The sequence below is a fragment of the Oncorhynchus mykiss genome, chromosome 3 (assembly GCF_057628025.1).
Source record: "Oncorhynchus mykiss isolate SJ-2025 chromosome 3, ASM5762802v1, whole genome shotgun sequence".
NCBI classification, from domain to species: Eukaryota; Metazoa; Chordata; class Actinopteri; order Salmoniformes; family Salmonidae; genus Oncorhynchus; species Oncorhynchus mykiss.
Genome location: NC_143024.1, coordinates 82,605,494 through 82,625,348, shown reverse-complemented (window position 1 = coordinate 82,625,348; position 19,855 = coordinate 82,605,494). Strand labels below are relative to the sequence as shown.

At 46.5% G+C, this 19,855-nt stretch overlaps 1 long non-coding RNA gene across 1 annotated transcript in view; it reads right to left on the bottom strand.

Moving 5' to 3' along the window:
• The window catches only part of LOC149984698 (uncharacterized), a 114,926-nt gene that overhangs the window by 14,131 nt on the left and 80,940 nt on the right, over positions 1-19,855 (bottom strand). The window lies entirely within an intron of this gene.

Here is a 19,855-nt window from a genome sequence, read left to right as displayed (position 1 = left end):
CCGTGGCCTCCAAGTAAAACTAAATGCATGCTTTTCAACCGATTGCTGCCCGCACATGCCCGCCCATCTAGCATCACTACTCTGGAAGGTTCTGACTTAGAACTACAAATACCTAGGTGTCTGGTTAGACTGTAAACTCTCCTTCCAGACTCACGTTAAGCATCTCCAATCCACAATTAAATCTAGAATCGGCTTCCTATTTCGCAACAAAGCATACTTTACTCATGCTGCCAAACATACCCTCGTTAAACTGACTATCCTACCAATCCTTGACTTCAGCGATGTAATTTACAAAATAGCCTCCAACACTCTACTCAGCAAATTGGATGCAGTCTATCACAGTGGCACCCGTTTTGTCACCAAAGCCCCATATACTACCCACCACTGCGACCTATATGCTCTCGTTGGCTGGCCCTCGCTTCATATTCGTCGCCAAACTGACTGGCTCCATGTCATCTATAAGTCTTTGCTAGGTAAAGCCCCACCTTATCTCAGCTCACTGGTCACCATAGCAGCACCCACCCATAGCACGCGATCCAGCAGGTATATTTCACTGGTCATCCCCAATGCCAATTCCTCGTTTGGCCGCCTTCCAGTTCTCTGCTGCCAATGACTGGAACGAATTGCAAAAATCACTGAAGCTGGAGACTCATATCTCCTTCACTAACTTTAAGCATCAGTTTTCAGAGCAGCTTACATATCATTGCACCTGTACAAAGCCCATCTGCAAATAGCCCACCCAACTACCTCATCCCCATACTGTAAATTTGTTTTGTATTTTTTTCTTCTTTGCACCCCATAACCTCTACTTGCACATTCATCTTCTGCACATCTATCACTCCAGTGTTTAATTGCTAAATTGTAATTACTTCGCCACTATTGGCCTATTTATTGCCTCCCGTGTCTTACCTCATTTGCACACTCTGTATATAGACTTTTTCTATTGTGTCATTGAATGTACATTTGTTTATTCAATGTGTAACTCTGTGTTGCTGTTTGTGTCACACTGCTTTGCTTTATCTTGGCCAGGTCGCAGTTGTAAATGAGAACTTGTTCTCAACTAGCCTACCTGGTTAAATAAAGGTGAAATAAAAAATAAACATACTGGAACATATTCCAGTCTGTGCTAGCAAAACAGTCCTGTAGTGTAGCATCCGCATCATCTGACCACCTACGTATTGAGCGAGTCACTGGTACTTCCTGCTTTAGTTTTTGCTTGTAAGCAGGAATCAGGAGGATAGAATTATGGTCTGATTTGCCTAATGGAGGGCGGGGGAGAGCTTTGTATGCATCTCTGTGTGTGGAGTAAAGGTGGTCTCTGATTTTGTTTTTCTCTGGTTGCACATGTGACATGCTGGTAAAAATGATTTAAGTTCGCCTGCATTAAAGACCCCAGCCACAAGGAGCGTCGCTTCTGGGTGAGCATTTTCTTCTTTGCTTATGCCCTTATAGAGTTGGTTGAGAGCGGTATTAGTGCCTGTTTCGTTCTGTGGTGGTAAATAGACGGCTACGAATAATATAAAGGGGAACTCTCTTGGTACAGTTGAAGTCGGAAGTTTACATACACTTAGGTTGGAGTCATTAAAACTTGTTTTTCAACCAATCCACACATTTCTTGTTAACAAACTATAGTTTTGGAAAGTTGGTTAGGACATCTACTTTGTGCATGACACAAGTAATTTTTCCAACAATTGTTTACAGACACTTATAATTCACGGTATCACAATTCCAGTGGGTCAGAAGTTTCCATACACTAAGTTGACTGTGCCTTTAATGAACTTCTTATGGCTGGGGGCATTATTGAGTAGCTTGGATGAATGAGGTGCCCAGAGGTGCCCAGAGTAAACTGCCCGCTACTCAGTCCCACTTGCTAATATGTGCATATAGTATATTTGGATAGGAAACACTCTGAAGTTTCTGAAACGGTTTGAAGGATGTCTGTGAGTATAACAGAACTCATATGGCAGGCAAAAACCTGAGAAAAAATCCAACCAGGAAGTGGGAAATCTGAGGTTGGTCATTTTTCAACTCATTCCCTATTGAAGATAGTGGAATATTGGTCATGTTGCACTTCCTAAGGCTTCCACTAGATGTCAACAGTCTTTAGGACCTTGTCTGATGCTTCTACTGTGAAGTGGGGGTAAATGAGAGGGGAATGAGGTCTGCCAGAATGCCTTGAGATCGTGACGCTCGTTCACGTGAGAGCGAGCTCTGTTCCATCGCAATTCTACAGACAAAGGAATTCTCCAGTTGGAACATTATTGTAGATTTATGTTAAAAACATCCTAAAGATTGATTCTATACATCGTTTGACATGTTTATACGGACTGTAACGGAACTTTTTGACATTTCGTCTGCTCCTGGTGAACGCGCTTCGTGAGTGTGGATTTGTTTACAAAATGTGCTAACAAAAGTAGCTATTTGGACATAAATGATGGTGGACATTATCGAACAAAACAAACATTTATTGTGGAACTGGGATTCCTGGGAGTGCATTCGGATGAAGATCATCAAAGGTAAGTGAATATTTATCATGTTATTTCTGACTGCACAATATGGCGGATATCTTTTTGTCTTGTTTGGTCTCTGAGCGCCGTACTCAGATTATTGCATGGTTTACTTTACTTCCATAAAGCTTTTTTGAAATCTGACACAGTGGTTGTATTAAAGAGAAGTGTATCTAAAGTTCCATGTATAACACTTGTATTTTCATCAACATTTATTATGAGTATTTCTGTAAAATGATGTGGCTCTCTGCAAAATTACCGGATGTTTTTGTAACTACTGAACATAACGCGCCAATGTATACTGAGATTTTTTTTATATAAATATGAACTTTATCGAACAAAACATACATGTATTGTGTAACATGAAGTCCTATGAGTGTCATCTGATGAAGATCATCAAAGGTTAGTGATTAATTATATCTCTATTTCTGATTTTTTTGACCCCTCTCTTAGGCTGGAAAAATGGCTGTGTTTTTCTGTGACTTGGCTCTGACCTAACATAATCGTTTGTGGTGCTTTCGCCATGAAGTCTATTTGAAATATGACACTGTGATGGGATTAACAAGAAGTGTATCTTTAAAATGGTGTGAAATACTTCTATGTTTGAGGAATTTTAATTATGGGATTTCTGTTGTTTTGATTTTGGTGCCCTGCACTTTCACTGGCTGTTGTCATATCGATCCCATTAGCGGGATCTCAGCCCTAAGACGTTTTTAAACAGCTTCGAAAATTCCTGAAAATTATGTAATGGCTTTACAAGCTTCTGATAGGCTAATTGACATGATTTGAGTCAATTGGAGGTGTACCTGTGGATGTATTTCAAGGCCTACCTTAAAACTCAGTGCCTCTTTTCTTGACATCATGGGAAACTCAAAAGAAATCAGCCAAGACCTCAGAAAAATAACTGTAGACTTCCACAAGTTTGGTTCATCCTTGGGAGCAATTTCCAAACATCTGAAGGTACCACGTTCATCTGTACAAACAATAGTAAGCAAGTATAAACACCATGGGACCATGCAGCCGTCATACTGCTCAGGAAGGATAGACGTTCTGTCTTGTAGAGATGAACGTTCTTTGGTGCGAAAAGTACAAATCAATCACAGAACAACAGCAAAGGACCTTGTAAAGATGCTGGAGGAAACAGGTACAAAAGTATCTATATCCACAGTAAAACGAGTCCTATATCGACATAACCTGAAAGGCCGCTCAGCAAGGAAGAAGCCACGGCTCCAAAACAAGCCATAAAAAAGCCAGACTACGGTTTGCAACTGCACATGGGGACAAAGATTGTACTTTTTGGAGAAATGTCCTCTGGTCTGATGAAACAAAAATAGAACTGGTTGGCCATAATGGCCATCTTTATGTTTGGAGGAAAAAAGGGGAGGCTTGCAAGCCAAAGAACACCATCCCAACCGTGAAGCACGGGGTTGGCAGCATCATGTTGTGGGGGTGCTTTGCTGCAGGAGGGACTGGTGCACTTCACAAAATAGATGGCTTCACGAGAAAGGAAAATTATTTGTATATATTGAAGCTTGGTCGCAAATGGGTCTTCCAAATGGACAATGACCCTAAGCATACTTCCGAATTTGCAGCAAAATGGCTTAAGGACAGCAAAGTGAAAGTATTGGAGTGGCCATCACAATGCCCTGACCTCAATCCCATAGAACATTTGTGGGCAGAACCGAAAAAGCGTGTGCGAGCAAGGAGGCCTACAAGTCTGACTCAGTTACACCAGCTCTGTCAGGAGGAATGGGTCAAAATTCACCCAACTTATTGTGGGGAGCTTGTGGAAGGCTACCCAAAACGTTTGACCCAAGTTAAACAATTTAAAGGCAATGCTACCAAATACTAATTGAGTGTTTGTAAACTTCTGACTCACTGGAAATGCGATGAAAGAAATTAAAGCTGAAATAAATCATTCTCTGTCACGCCCTGACCTGATAGAGCCTTTTTATGTCTCTATTTTGGATTAGTCAGGGTGTGATTTGGGTGGGCATTCTATGTTCTATTTTCTATGTTTTTGTGTTTCTTTGTTTTGGCCTGGTATGGTTCTCAATCAGGGACAGCTGTCTATCGTTGTCTCTGATTGGGAATCATACTTAGGCAGCCTTCTTTCCCTGTTGTATTTGTGGGTAGCTGTATTTTGTTAGTGGCACTATATCCCTGTAAGCTTCACGGTTGTTTCTTCATTTGTTGTTTTGTTGGCGACATTTTAAATAAAAGGAAAATGTACGCTCACCACGCTGCACTTTGGTCCAATTCTTACGACGCCCGTGCCATTCTCTCAGCTATTATTCTGACATTTCACATTCTAAATGTCATGTATTGTCATGTTGTGTCTTGTTTCTGTCCTTTCCCTTCACCCTGTCTCCCTCTGCTGGTCGTTATTAGGTTACCTTTTCTCCCCCTCTTTCCCCCAGCTGTTCCTTGTCTCCTCCTAACTACCTCGTCACCCCTTTTCCCACCTGTTCCCTTTTTCCCTCTGATTAGTCCTCTATATCTCTCTCTGTTTTTGTTTCTGTCTTTGTCGGATTCTTGTTTGTGTTATTCATGCCTGAACCAGACTATCGTCATGTTTGCTGCAACCTTGTCCTGTCCTGTCGGAATCTGCCGGTCCATCTGAGCCTACGTATGTTTTGTTATTAAAGAAGCTCTGTTTACGTTAATTCGCTTTTGGGTCCTCATTCACGCACCGTAACAGAAGAATCCGACCAAGAATGGACCCAGCGACTTCGGATCCTCTCCACTCAGCCGTCGAGATCCAGGGAGCGATGCTAGGCAGACACGAGCAGGAATTGTCTGCTGCTCGACATGCCGTTGAGACCCTGGCCACCCAAGTCTCCAACCTCACAGAACAGGTTCACCATCTCCGCCTCGATCCACCGGCCACTTCCAGGGCTTTCGAATCTCCGGAGCCCAGAATCAATAACCCGCCGTGTTACTCTGGGGAGCCCACTGAATGCCGCTCGTTCCTCACCCAGTGTGATATTGTGTTTTCTCTCCAGCCCAACACTTACTCCAGGAGCACTGCTCGTATCGCCTACGTCATATCTCTCCTTACTGGACGGGCTCGTGAGTGGGGCACGGCAATCTGGGAGGCAAGGGCTGAGTGTACTAACCAGTATCAGGACTTTAAGGAGGAGATGATACAGGTTTTTGATCGATCTGTTTTTGGGGAGGAGGCTTCCAGGGCCCTGTCTTCCCTATGTCAAGGTAATCGATCCATAACAGACTACTCTATTGAGTTTCGCACTCTTGCTGCCTCCAGTGGCTGGAACGAGCCGGCTTTGCTCGCTCGTTTTCTGGAGGGTCTCCGCGCAGAGGTAAAGGATGAGATTCTCTCCCGGGAGGTTCCTTCCAGCGTGGATTCCTTGATTGAACTCGCTATTCGCATTGAGCGACGGGTTGATCTTCGTCACCGAGCTCGTGGAAAGGAGCTCGCGTTCTCCGTTGCCCCCCTCTCCGCATCACTACCATCTTCCTCTGCCGGCTCGGGTGCTGAGCCTATGCAGCTGGGAGGTATCCGCATCTCGACTAAAGAGAGGGAACGGAGAATCACCAACCGCCTCTGTCTCTATTGCGGTTCCGCTGGTCATTTTGTCACTTCATGTCCAGTAAAAGCCAGAGCTCATCAGTAAGCGGAGGGCTACTGGTGAGCGCTACTACTCCTGTCTCTCCTTCAAGATCCTGCACTACCTTGTCGGTCCATCTACGCTGGACCGGTTCGTCAGCTTCCTGCAGTGCCTTAATAGACTCTGGGGCGGAGGGCTGTTTTATGGACGAGACCTGGGCTCGGGAACATGACATTCCTCTCAGACAGTTAAGGGAGCCCACGGCCTTGTTCGCCTTGGATGGTAGTCCTCTCCCCAGGATTCAGCGTGAGACGCTACCTTTAACCCTCACTGTCTCTGGTAATCATAGCGAAACCATTTCTTTTTTAATTTTTCGTTCACCTTTTACACCTGTTGTTTTGGGCCATCCCTGGCTAGTTTGTCATAATCCTTCTATTAATTGGTCTAGTAATTCTATCCTCTCCTGGAACGTCTCTTGTCATGTGAAATGTTTAATGTCTGCTATCCCTCCTGTTTCCTCTGTCTCTTCTTCACAGGAGGAGCCTGGTGATTTGACAGGGGTGCCGGAGGAATATCACGATCTGCGCACGGTGTTCAGTCGGTCCAGGGCCACCTCTCTTCCTCCACACCGGTCGTATGATTGTAGTATTGATCTCCTTCCGGGAACCACTCCCCCCCGGGGTAGACTATACTCTCTGTCGGCTCCCGAACGTAAGGCTCTCGAAGATTATTTGTCTGTAGCTCTTGCCGCCGGTACCATAGTCCCCTCCTCCTCTCCCGCCGGAGCGGGGTTTTTTTTTGTTAAGAAGAAGGACGGGTCCCTGCGCCCCTGCATAGATTATCGAGGGCTGAATGACATAACAGTGAATAATCGTTATCCGCTTCCTCTTATGTCTTCAGCCTTCGAGATCCTGCAGGGAGCCAGGTTTTTCACTAAGTTGGACCTTCGTAACGCTTACCATCTCGTGCGCATCAGGGAGGGGGACGAGTGGAAGACGGCGTTTAACACTCCGTTAGGGCACTTTGAATACCGGGTTCTTCCTTTCGGCCTCGCTAACGCTCCAGCTGTCTTTCAGGCATTAGTCAATGATGTCCTGAGAGACATGCTGAACATCTTTGTTTTCGTTTACCTTGACGATATCCTGATTTTTTCACCGTCACTCCAGATTCATGTTCAGCACGTTCGACGTGTCCTCCAGCGCCTTTTAGAGAATTGTCTTTTTGTGAAGGCTGAGAAGTGCACTTTTCATGCCTCCTCCGTCACATTTCTCGGTTCTGTTATTTCCGCTGAAGGCATTAAGATGGATCCCGCTAAGGTCCAGGCTGTCATTGATTGGCCCGTCCCTAAGTCACGCGTCGAGCTGCAGCGCTTTCTCGGCTTCGCGAACTTCTATCGTCGTTTCATCCGTAATTTCGGTCAGGTGGCAGCTCCTCTCACAGCCCTTACTTCTGTCAAGACGTGCTTTAAGTGGTCCGTTTCCGCCCAGGGAGCTTTTGATCTCCTCAAGAATCGTTTTACATCCGCTCCTATCCTTGTTACACCTGACGTCTCTAGACAGTTCGTGGTCGAGGTTGACGCGTCAGAGGTGGGCGTGGGAGCCATTCTTTCTCAGCGCTCCCTCTCTGACGACAAGGTCCACCCTTGCGCGTATTTTTCTCATCGCCTGTCGCCGTCGGAACGTAACTATGATGTGGGAAACCGCGAACTGCTCGCCATCCGCTTAGCCCTAGGCGAATGGCGACAGTGGTTGGAGGGGGCGACCGTTCCTTTTGTCGTTTGGACTGACCATAGGAACCTTGAGTACATCCGTTCTGCCAAACGACTTAATGCGCGTCAGGCGCGCTGGGCGCTGTTTTTCGCTCGTTTCGAGTTCGTGATTTCTTATCGTCCGGGCTCTAAGAACACCAAGCCTGATGCTTTATCTCGTCTCTTCAGTTCTTCAGTAGCCTCCACTGACCCCGAGGGGATTCTCCCTGAGGGGCGTGTTGTCGGGTTGACTGTCTGGGGAATTGAGAGGCAGGTAAAGCAAGCACTCACTCAAACTCCGTCGCCGCGCGCTTGTCCCAGGAACCTTCTTTTCGTTCCCGTTCCTACTCGTCTGGCCGTTCTTCAGTGGGCTCACTCTGCCAAGTTAGCCGGCCACCCTGGCGTTCGGGGTACGCTTGCTTCCATTCGCCAGCGTTTTTGGTGGCCCACCCGGGAGCATGACACGCGTCGCTTCGTGGCTGCTTGTTCGGTCTGCGCGCAGACTAAGTCCGGTAACTCCCCTCCTGCCGGCCGTCTCAGGCCGCTTCCCATTCCCTCTCGACCGTGGTCTCACATCGCCTTAGATTTTGTCACCGGACTGCCTTCGTCAGCGGGGAAGACTGTTATTCTTACGGTTGTCGACAGGTTCTCTAAGGCGGCTCATTTTATTCCCCTTGCTAAGCTTCCTTCTGCTAAAGAGACGGCACAAATCATCATCGAGAATGTTTTCAGAATTCATGGCCTTCCGTCAGACGTCGTTTCGGACAGAGGTCCGCAATTCACGTCTCAATTTTGGAGGGAGTTTTGCCGTTTGATTGGGGCTTCCGTCAGTCTCTCTTCCGGCTTTCACCCCCAGTCTAACGGTCAAGCAGAACGGGCCAATCAGACTATTGGTCGCATCTTACGCAGTCTTTCTTTTCGCAACCCTGCGTCTTGGTCAGAACAGCTCCCCTGGGCAGAATACGCCCACAACTCGCTTCCTTCGTCTGCGACCGGGCTATCTCCTTTTCAGAGTAGCCTCGGGTACCAGCCTCCGCTGTTCTCATCTCAGTTCGCCGAGTCCAGCGTCCCCTCCGCTCAGGCTTTTGTCCAACGTTGCGAGCGCACCTGGAAGAGGGTCAGGTCTGCACTTTGCCGTTATAGGGCGCAGACTGTGAGGGCTGCTAATAAGCGTAGAACTAAGAGTCCTAGATATTGTCGCGGTCAGAGAGTTTGGCTCTCCACTCAGAACCTTCCCCTTAAGACCGCTTCTCGCAAGTTGACCCCGCGGTTCATTGGTCCGTTCCGTATTTCCCAGATCATTAATCCTGTCGCTGTTCGACTTCTTCTTCCGCGATATCTTCGTCGCGTCCACCCGGTCTTCCATGTCTCCTGTGTCAAGCCCGTTCTTCGCGCCCCCGCTCGTCTCCCCCCCCCCCCCCCCCATCCTTGTCGAGGGCGCACCCATCTACAGGGTCCGTAGGATTTTGGACATGCGTCCTCGGGGCCGTGGTCATCAGTACCTAGTAGATTGGGAGGGGTACGGTCCTGAGGAGAGGAGTTGGGTTCCCTCTCGGGACGTGCTGGACCGTGCGCTGATCGATGATTTCCTCCGTTGCCGCCAGGTTTCCTCCTCGAGTGCGCCAGGAGGCGCTCGGTGAGTGGGGGGGTACTGTCATGTATTGTCATGTTGTGTCTTGTTTCTGTCCTTTCCCTTCACCCTGTCTCCCTCTGCTGGTCGTTATTAGGTTACCTTTTCTCCCCCTCTTTCCCCCAGCTGTTCCTTGTCTCCTCCTAACTACCTCGTCACCCCTTTTCCCACCTGTTCCCTTTTTCCCTCTGATTAGTCCTCTATATCTCTCTCTGTTTTTGTTTCTGTCTTTGTCGGATTCTTGTTTGTGTTATTCATGCCTGAACCAGACTATCGTCATGTTTGCTGCAACCTTGTCCTGTCCTGTCGGAATCTGCCGGTCCATCTGAGCCTACGTATGTTTTGTTATTAAAGAAGCTCTGTTTACGTTAATTCGCTTTTGGGTCCTCATTCACGCACCGTAACACTAAAAATAAAGTAGTGATCTTACCTGACCTAAAACAGAGATTTGTTACTCGGATTAAATGTCAGGAATTGTGAAAAACTGAGTTTAAATGTATTTGGCTAAGGTCTATGTTAACTTCTGACTTCAACTGTAGATAGTGTGGTCTACAGCTTATCAAAAGGTACTCTACCTCAGGCGAGCAATACCTTGAGACTTCTTTAATGTTAGACATCGCACATCGGTTTCTTCCCGTCCGTAATCGCTGTTCTGATGTCCAGAAGTTATTTTCCGTCATAAGAGACGGTATCAGCAACATTATGTACACAATAAGTAAAAAAATAAGTTATGCAAAATAAACAAAATAGGACAATTTGTTGGGAGAATGTAAAACGTCAGACATGTTCTTCAGCACCATCTTCTATGTAGCTTTGTAGTTGTGTAACTGTGTACCCTGTGAACCTTAGTCTGGGTATCTAACTGTGTACCCTCTGAATCCCTGGGAGTTGGTGTGTAACTATGTACCCTCTGAATCCCTGGGGGTGGGTGTGTAACTATGTACCCTCTGAATCCCCGGGGGTGGGTATCTAACTGTGTACCCTCTGAACCCCTGGGGGTGGGTATCTAACTGTGTATCCTCTGAACCCCTGGGGTGGGTGTGTAACTATGTACCCTCTGAACCCCTGGGGGTGGGTATCTAACTGTGTACCCTCTGAACCCCTGGGTGTGGGTGTGTAACTATGTACCCTCTGAACCCCTGGGGGTGGGTGTGTAACTTATGTACCCTCTGAATCCCTGGGGGTGGGTGTGTAACTATGTACTCTCTGAACCCCTGGGGGTGGGTGTGTAACTATGTACCCTCTGAACCCGTGGTGGTGTAACTGTGTACCCTCTGAATTCCTAGGGGTGGGGGTGTAAATGTCTGTCCAGGATCCTCTCTGGGATCCCCTCTCACATTCCTGCTCCAGGTGCTGTGTATTTTCATTTCCACCCTGCATGAGTCCACATGTAAACCACAAAGACCAAATGCATACATTACCTAAATACTTCATAAAATGTTTCATATCTACTGTATCTACCGGAAACAGCAGCATTTAAAGTGAAATGGAGATTTTGGATATTGCCCTAGAAGGCCAGGGAATAAAACGTGGGAACATTTAACATATTCTGTCTTTTTTTTTAAATGGGTTGTTTAAAACCCTTTTTATACCTAATGCTAGCATGCAACCTGTGTCCAGATTACACCCACATTCTGATTGTGCCTATGTTATGAGACAGGTGTAGACGATTATAAACTGATTGTAAACTGACTTTGATTAGTTCTTATAAGTGTAAACGGACAAGATCAGGACAAAGGGTGCATGTTAGCACTAGGTATAAACGAGGCTTAAGGTGAATGCCTACCACAGACAGAAAATGTACGGAATTTAACAGAATTCTACTTTGTTAATCAACTGAGCTAATGTCTAGGCATCTAAAATCCAGGTTTTAAAGTTTCAGGAAAGGCTACTTATCGGGCAAGTGACCTTTGACCTGTTTTTCCTCATCTCTGCAGCAACGCAAGCAGCTAATACACACCAACTTCGTGATCGGAGTCACGGCACCAATGTAACTGACCAGGCATGAAACCTGCCCAACTGTACAACTCAATCCAGCATTCACTCTCTGAATAAACTGACAAACCCACAAATATGCTGTCAAACTAAGTCTCATTATAGCTATAGTGATAGACATGGATTAAACCCATAGAGAGACATTAGATATTTTAAATTGTGCTAAATTAATGCAATGTCAGGATTTTCCACTCAGAAGCACAGTATTGCTATAATTCATTGAAACTGAGCTGCTCTGGCAGGTTATGGGGTCGTTGAGACGTCAATGTTTTTTTTTATATCAGTAGTATTTAACGGTGTAAATTGAAACACTAACTGTACTAGGGTCAGAGTTCAACTTCTAATGGGTTGTTACAGGCAGAAGATGCCTTCATGGGGGCCCAGGGAATGTGTGTGTGTGTGTGTGTGTGTGTGTGCGTGTGTGCGTGCGTGTGCGTGCGTGCGGTTTTATTACTAGGTCTCCCACGAAGTACAAGAAGGGTGTAAAACTGTCTCACGCATGCTGTGTGCTCACATACACATTAGACACATACTGTAAAGCACACACCATACACCTTCACACAAAGATCACACTGTTAAGAGATGTAAGCAGTGAACATTGGAGGAATTTCACCTTTCTGTATCACAAAGACTATATTTAGCACTGTCAGTTAGCCAGGGCTAAACACACGCACACGCACGCACGCACGCACGCACGCACGCACACACACACACACACACACACACACACACACACACACACACACACACACACACACACACACACACACACACACACACACACACACACATTCCCTGGGCCCCAACACAATTGTGTCACTGGTCAGCTTGTGTCAAGAAGCTACAGTATGTCACATTCTCCAAGGCAACATTAGCATTTATCTTCCAAATTGTCCTTCCTGGTCCAAAGTTACAACAGTAGGAATTTACCTCAGAAAATCTATCAAACAACCTTTTCTCCCCTACTACCGACCAATTATATTTTAAAATGCTGTAGACCAATTCATGTGGATACAGAGCTCAGGAAGTCATGCAGCCAATATTTAGAGCCAGAAATATGTGAAATAGTTGCTACAAGCAAACTCTTCCCCCCAGTCTTAACACTTATGTATTAAAGTTGCCACACCTGTTGGCCAGAGGTGCCTTTCAGGGAATTCAGCGGGAGAAAATGTTTTGTTAACTTTCTAACAAAGCTACATGGAGACAGGAGTATGAAAATCTAGACTGTAAAATCAGTCTGTACTCAGTGCAGAATGTATATAGATGAGCGGTTTAATGTGTTTTTAGCTATCAGGATTTTTTGGGGGTTAAACAGTAGATAAGAATAGCTAATGTATCACCAATAAAAGCAGCTACCGTTTGATGAAATATTATTGAAAATCTGTTCTAACCAGAAAACAACTTCCACAATACTTATCCCTCTCATAAAGTAACCCGTTTGGATTGAAGAAAGTCCTTTGTCTGCCCTCAGTATAGGGAACCTACTCCTTCCGCTAGTCTGCCATGCATAGGCCTGTTCTCAAAGGTGCAGTGAACTTTCCACTTCCCCAGAGCAAACTAAGTATAACCAACTAATTCATCCAAGAAGAAAAACAAGAAACAAAACAGTTCCTTCAGCTACCCCCACCCCTCATACATACAAACAAGTGCAGGTGCAGCATTTTTAACCGGAAAGCAAACGGACCCTTGATCATGACTTTGAGTCCCACCCTGTTCTAGAGGAGTCATGGATGTGACAAGCCACAGACACCTCTCTGAGACCTGAGGTTTACAGACATGCTCCATAGCAACTACGGTTCCACATACAGACGTTTACCATGACTAGCTGGGCCATTCTTTGAGTAATAACTATGGTTCCTCTTACAGTGCTACTGTATGGAGTAGAAAGAACACTCTGCCTCGGTGTGCTTGGTGTCATGGTTGGAGCACAACCGGGGTAGCCGTCCTATATGTCACAGACAGGCATGGCAGCGGATACACAAAGTGTCCCCGTTTCACTCGGATGCAGACCAGACTGTTTGCCTATGATGACTCCACTCATTTGAGGCTGGCCCCTTTGGGTGTTTTCCTAAATTGGTTGATTTGCTGCTACCGAACCTGAGCTCCCCCGTCCAAAACAAACGACAGTCATACTCATCAAGGCTTCAAGGCTGCAGCACAGAACCACTGCTACAGTGCAGGCTACTGGAGGAAGGACCATGGCTTTGGATCAAAGACAGATGAAGGGAGGGAGGGAAGGATGGATAGACAAACAGAGTCAGACACTTATGCACATACTCTCACGTTCTGACCTTAGTTCCTTTTTTATGTCTTTGTGTTAGGTTGGTCAGTGCGTGAGTTGGGGGTGGGAAGTCTATGTTCTTTTTTCTATGTTATATTTCTATTAGTTTAGCCTAGTATGGTTCTCAATCAGAGGCAGGTGTCGTTCGTTGTCTCTGATTGAGAATCATACTTAGGTAGCCTGTTTTCCCCATTTTGGTTGTGGGTGTTTATTTTCTGTTTAGTGTATGTCACCTTACAGAACTGTTTCGTGGCTCCATTTCACTTTGTCATTTTGTTTTTATGCATTCAGTCAATAAATTATGACGGACACTTACCACGCTGCATATTGGTCCGATCCTTCCTTCCTCCTCAGACAAGAGGAGATTCATTACAGAAACACCCACCAACCAAGGACCAAGCAGCGTGGTATCGAGCAGCAGCGTTCTCTGGACTCAAGGACATGGGAGGAGATTTTAGACGGTAAGGGACCCTGGGCACAGGCTGGGGAATATCGCCGCCCCAGGAAGAACTGGTGGCAGCGAGAGCTGAGCGGCGGCGATATGAGGAGGTAGCACGGCAGCGTGACAGGCACGAGAGGCAGCCCCAAAAATGTTTTTTTTTGGGGGGGGAAACACAGGGAGTGTGGTGGAGTCAGGTTGGAGACCTGAGCCCACTCCTCATGCTTACCGGAGGAAGCGCAGGACTGGTCAGGCACCGTGTTATGCGGTCAAGCGCAATTTGTCGCCAGTATGCGCTCATAGCCCGGTGTGCTATAGGCCAGCCCCCTGCAAGTGCCATGCGAGTGTAGACATCCAGCCAGGGCGTATTGTGCCGGCCCAGCATGTTTGGTCGCCGGTACGCCGTTTCGGCCCAGGATATCCTGCGCCGGCGCTGCGTTCTGTGTCTCCGGGGCGCTGGGAGGTTGCAGTGCGTCCTATGCCTGCGCTCCACCCGTGCCGGGCGAATGTGGGTATTGAGCCCAAGGGAGAGGTGCGAGTGGTATGCACCAGATCTCAAGTGCTCACCCACAGCCCGGTTCAACCTGTGCCTGCACTCTGGAGGGTCCGGGCTAAAGTGGTCATCCAGCCTGGAGTAGTGGTGCCAAGGCAGCGCACCAGAGCTCCAGTGCTCCCCCACAGCCCGGTCCATCCATCCGGTGCCTCCTCCACGCACCAGGCCTCCTGTAGGTCTCCCCAGCCTGGTGAGTCCTGTGGCAGCTCCACGCACTAGGCTATCTCTCCGTCTCCTCCCTCCAGGTTCGCCCGTCTGTCCTGAGCTACCAGAGCCGCCCGTCTGTCCTGAGCTGCCGGGAAGGCGCGTCTGTCCTGAGCTGCCGGAGCCGCCCGTCTGTCCTGAGCTGCCAGAGCCGCCAGTCTGTCCTGAGCTGCCAGAGCCGCCCGTCTGTCCTGAGGTGCCAGAGCCGCCCATCTGTCCTGAGCTGCCGGAGCCGCCCGTCTGTCCTGAGCTGCCGGAGTCTCCCATCTCTTCGGGGCCCGCTGCAAGGTACCCCAGTCCGAGGTCGGCGGCGAGGGTCGCCGCTCCAAAGGCCCCACTTAAGCGGGCAAAGACTATGGTGACGTCCCACGTCCCGCGACCGCGGACAGACCCAGAACCTCTCCCCTATAGGTTCAGGTTTTGTGTCCGAAGTCCGCACCTTTGGAGGGGGGTCCGCACTGTCATGGTCTGACCTTAGTTCCTTTTTTATGTCTTTGTGTTAGGTTGGTCAGGGCGTGATTTGGGGGTGGGAAGTCTATGTTCTTTTTTCTATGTTATATTTCTATTAGTTTAGCCTAGTATGGTTCTCAATCAGAGGCAGGTGTCGTTCGTTGTCTCTGATTAAGAATCATACTTAGGTAGCTCAGGTTGTGGGTGTTTATTTTCTGTTTAGTGTATGTCACCTTACAGAACTGTTTCCTGTCTCCATTTCACTTTGTTGTTTTGTTTTTACGCGTTCAGTCAATAAATTATGACGGACACTTACCACGCTGCATATTGGTCCGATCCTTCTTACTCTTCCTCAGACGAAGAGGAGATTCGTTATCCATACCTATATATACAGACACAGAAACATGTACACAGAGAGACGCAGAAAAATGTGCAAACACACATGCCACAAACACATACAATCATCTTCCCTTATGTCGTGGACGTGAGTCTGTCATGGTTGCTCATGGTCACGTGATGAGGTAGCCCCACCTGCAACTTCAAAATCAGTGTTTATTACGACGCCGGTGCCATTCTCTCTGACATTATTCTGACATTTCACATTTGAAAAATAAAGTAGTGATCTTACCTGACCTAAAACAGAGATTTGTTACTCGGATTAAATGTCAGGAATTGTGAAAAACTGAGTTTAAATGTATTTGGCTAAGGCCTATGTTAACTTCTGACTTCAACTGTAGATAGTGTGGTCTACAGCTTATCAAAAGGTACTCTACCTCAGGCGAGCAATACCTCGAGACTTCTTTAATGTTAGACATCGCGCATCGGTTTCTTCCCGTCCGTAATCGCTGTTCTGATGTCCAGAAGTTATTTTCCGTCATAAGAGACGGTATCAGCAACATTATGTACACAATAAGTAAAAAAATAAGTTATGCAAAATAAACAAAATAGGACAATTTGTTGGGAGAATGTAAAACGTCAGACATGTTCTTCAGCACCATCTTGTATGTTGCTTTGTAGTTGTGTAACTGTGTACCCTGTGAACCTTAGTCTGGGTATCTAACTGTGTACCCTCTGAACCCCTGGGGGTGGGTGTGTAACTATGTACCCTCTGAACCCCTGGGGGTGGGTGTGTAACTATGTACCCTCTGAACCCCTGGGGGTGGGTGTGTAACTATGTACCCTCTGAACCCCTGGGGGTGGGTGTGTAACTATGTACCCTCTGAACCCCTGGGGGTGGGTGTGTAACTATGTACCCTCTGAACCCCTGGGGGTGGGTGTGTAACTATGTACCCTCTGAACCCCTGGGGGTGGGTGTGTAACTATGTACCCTCTGAATCCCTGGGGGTGGGTGTGTAACTTATGTACCCTCTGAATCCCTGGGGGTGGATGTGTAACTATGTACCCTCTGAACCCCTGGGGGTGGGTGTGTAACTATGTACCCTCTGAACCCGTGATGGTGTAACTGTGTACCCTCTGAATTCCTAGGGGTGGGGGTGTAAATGTCTGTCCAGGATCCTCTCTGGGATCCCCTCTCACATTCCTGCTCCAGGTGCTGTGTGTTTTCATTTCCACCCTGCATGAGTCCCCATGTAAACCACAAAGACCAAATGCATACATTACCTAAATACTTCATAAAATGTTTAATATCTACTGTATCTACCGGAAACAGCAGCATTTAAAGTGAAATGGAGATTTTGGATATTGCCCTAGAAGGCCAGGGAATAAAACGTGGGAACATTTAACATATTCTGTCTTTTTTTTAAAATGGGTTGTTTAAAACCCTTTTTATACCTAATGCTAGCATGCAACCTGTGTCCAGATTACATCCACATTCTGATTGTGCCTATGTTATGAGACAGGTGTAGACGATTATAAACTGATTGTAAACTGACTTTGATTAGTTCTTATAAGTGTAAACGGACAAGATCAGGACAAAGGGTGCATGTTAGCACTAGGTATAAACGAGGCTTAGGTGAATGCCTACCACAGACAGAAAATGTACGGAATTTAACAGAATTCTACTTTGTTAATCAACTGAGCTAATGTCTAGGCATCTAAAATCCAGGTTTTAATGTTTCAGGAAAGGCTACTTATCGGGCAAGTGACCTTTGACCAGTTTTTCCTCATCTCTGCAGCAACGCAAGCAGCTAATACACACCAACTTCGTGATCGGAGTCACGGCACCAATGTAACTGACCAGGCATGAAACCTGCCCAACTGTACAACTCAATCCAGCATTCACTCTCTGAATAAACTGACAAACCCACAAATATGCTGTCAAACTAAGTCTCATTATAGCTATAGTGATAGACATGGATTAAACCCATAGAGAGACATTAGATATTTTAAATCGTGCTAAATTAATGCAATGTCAGGATTTTCCACTCAGAAGCACAGTATTGCTATAATTCATTGAAACTGAGCTGCTCTGGCAGGTTATGGGGTCGTTGAGACGTCAATGTTTTTTTTATATCAGTAGTACTTAACGGTGTAAATTGAAACACTAACTGTACTGGGGTCAGAGTTCAACTTCTAGTGGGTTGTTACAGGCAGAAGATGCCTTCATGGGGGCCCAGGGAGTGTGTGTGTGTGTGTGTGTGTGCGTGCGTGCGTGCGTGCGGTTTTATTACTAGGTCTCCCACGAAGTACAAGAAGGGTGTAAAACTGTCTCACGCATGCTGTGTGCTCACATACACATTAGACACATACTGTAAAGCACACACTGTACACCTTCACACAAAGATCACACTGTTAAGAGATGTAAGCAGTGAACATTGGAGGAATTTCACCTTTCTGTATCACAAAGACTACATTTAGCACTGTCAGTTAGACAGGGCTAAACGCGCGCACGCACGCACGCACGCACGCACGCACGCACGCACGCACGCACGCACGCACGCACGCACACACACACACACACACACACACACACACACACACACACACACATTCATTCCCTGGGCCCCAACACACTTGTGTCACTGGTCAGCTTGTGTCAAGAAGCTACAGTATGTCACATTCTCCAAGGCAACATTAGCATTTATCTTCCAAATTGTCCTTCCTGGTCCAAAGTTACAACAGTAGGAATTTACCTCAGAAAATCTATCAAACAACCTTTTCTCCCCTACTTCCGACCAATTATATTTTAAAATGCTGTAGACCAATTTATGTGGATACAGAGCTCAGGAAGTCATGCAGCCAATATTTAGAGCCAGAAATATGTGAAATAGTTGATACAAGCAAACTCTTCCCCCCAGTCTTAACACTTATGTATTAAAGTTGCCACACCTGTTGGCCAGAGGTGCCTTTCAGGGAATTCAGCGGGAGAAAATGTTTTGTTAACTTTCTAACAAAGCTACATGGAGACAGGAGTATGAAAATCTAGACTGTAAAATCAGTCTGTACTCAGTGCAGAATGTATATAGATGAGCGGTTTAATGTGTTTTTAGCTATCAGGATTTTTTTTGGGGAAAACAGTAGATAAGAATAGCTAATGTATCACCAATAAAAGCAGCTACCGTTTGATGAAATATTATTGAAAATCTGTTCTAACCAGAAAACAACTTCCACAATACTTATCCCTCTCATAAAGTAACCCGTTTGGATTGAAGAAAGTCCTTTGTCTGCCCTCAGTATAGGGAACCTACTCCTTCCGCTAGTCTGCCATGCATAGGCCTGTTCTCAAAGGTGCAGTGAACTTTCCACTTCCCCAGAGCAAACTAAGTATAACCAACTAATTAATCCAAGAAGAAAAACAAGAAACAAAACAGTTCCTTCAGCTACCCCCACCCCTCATACATACAAACAAGTGCAGGTGCAGCATTTTTAACCGGAAAGCAAACGGACCCTTGATCATGACTTTGAGTCCCACCCTGTTCTAGAGGAGTCATGGATGTGACAAGCCACAGACACCTCTCTGAGACCTGAGGTTTACAGACATGCTCCATAGCAACTACGGTTCCACATACAGACGTTTACCATGACTAGCTGGGCCATTCTTTGAGTAATAACTATGGTTCCTCTTACAGTGCTACTGTATGGAGTAGAAAGAACACTCTGCCTCGGTGTGCTTGGTGTCATGGTTGGAGCACAACCGGGGTAGCCGTCCTATATGTCACAGACAGGCATGGCAGCGGATACACAAAGTGTCCCCGTTTCACTCGGATGCAGACCAGACTGTTTGCCTATGATGACTCCACTCATTTGAGGCTGGCCCCTTTGGGTGTTTTCCTAAATTGGTTGATTTGCTGCTACCGAACCTGAGCTCCCCCGTCCAAAACAAACGACAGTCATACTCATCAAGGCTTCAAGGCTGCAGCACAGAACCACTGCTACAGTGCAGGCTACTGGAGGAAGGACCATGGCTTTGGATCAAAGACAGATGAAGGGAGGGAGGGAAGGATGGATAGACAAACAGAGTCAGACACTTATGCACATACTCTCACGTTCTGACCTTAGTTCCTTTTTTATGTCTTTG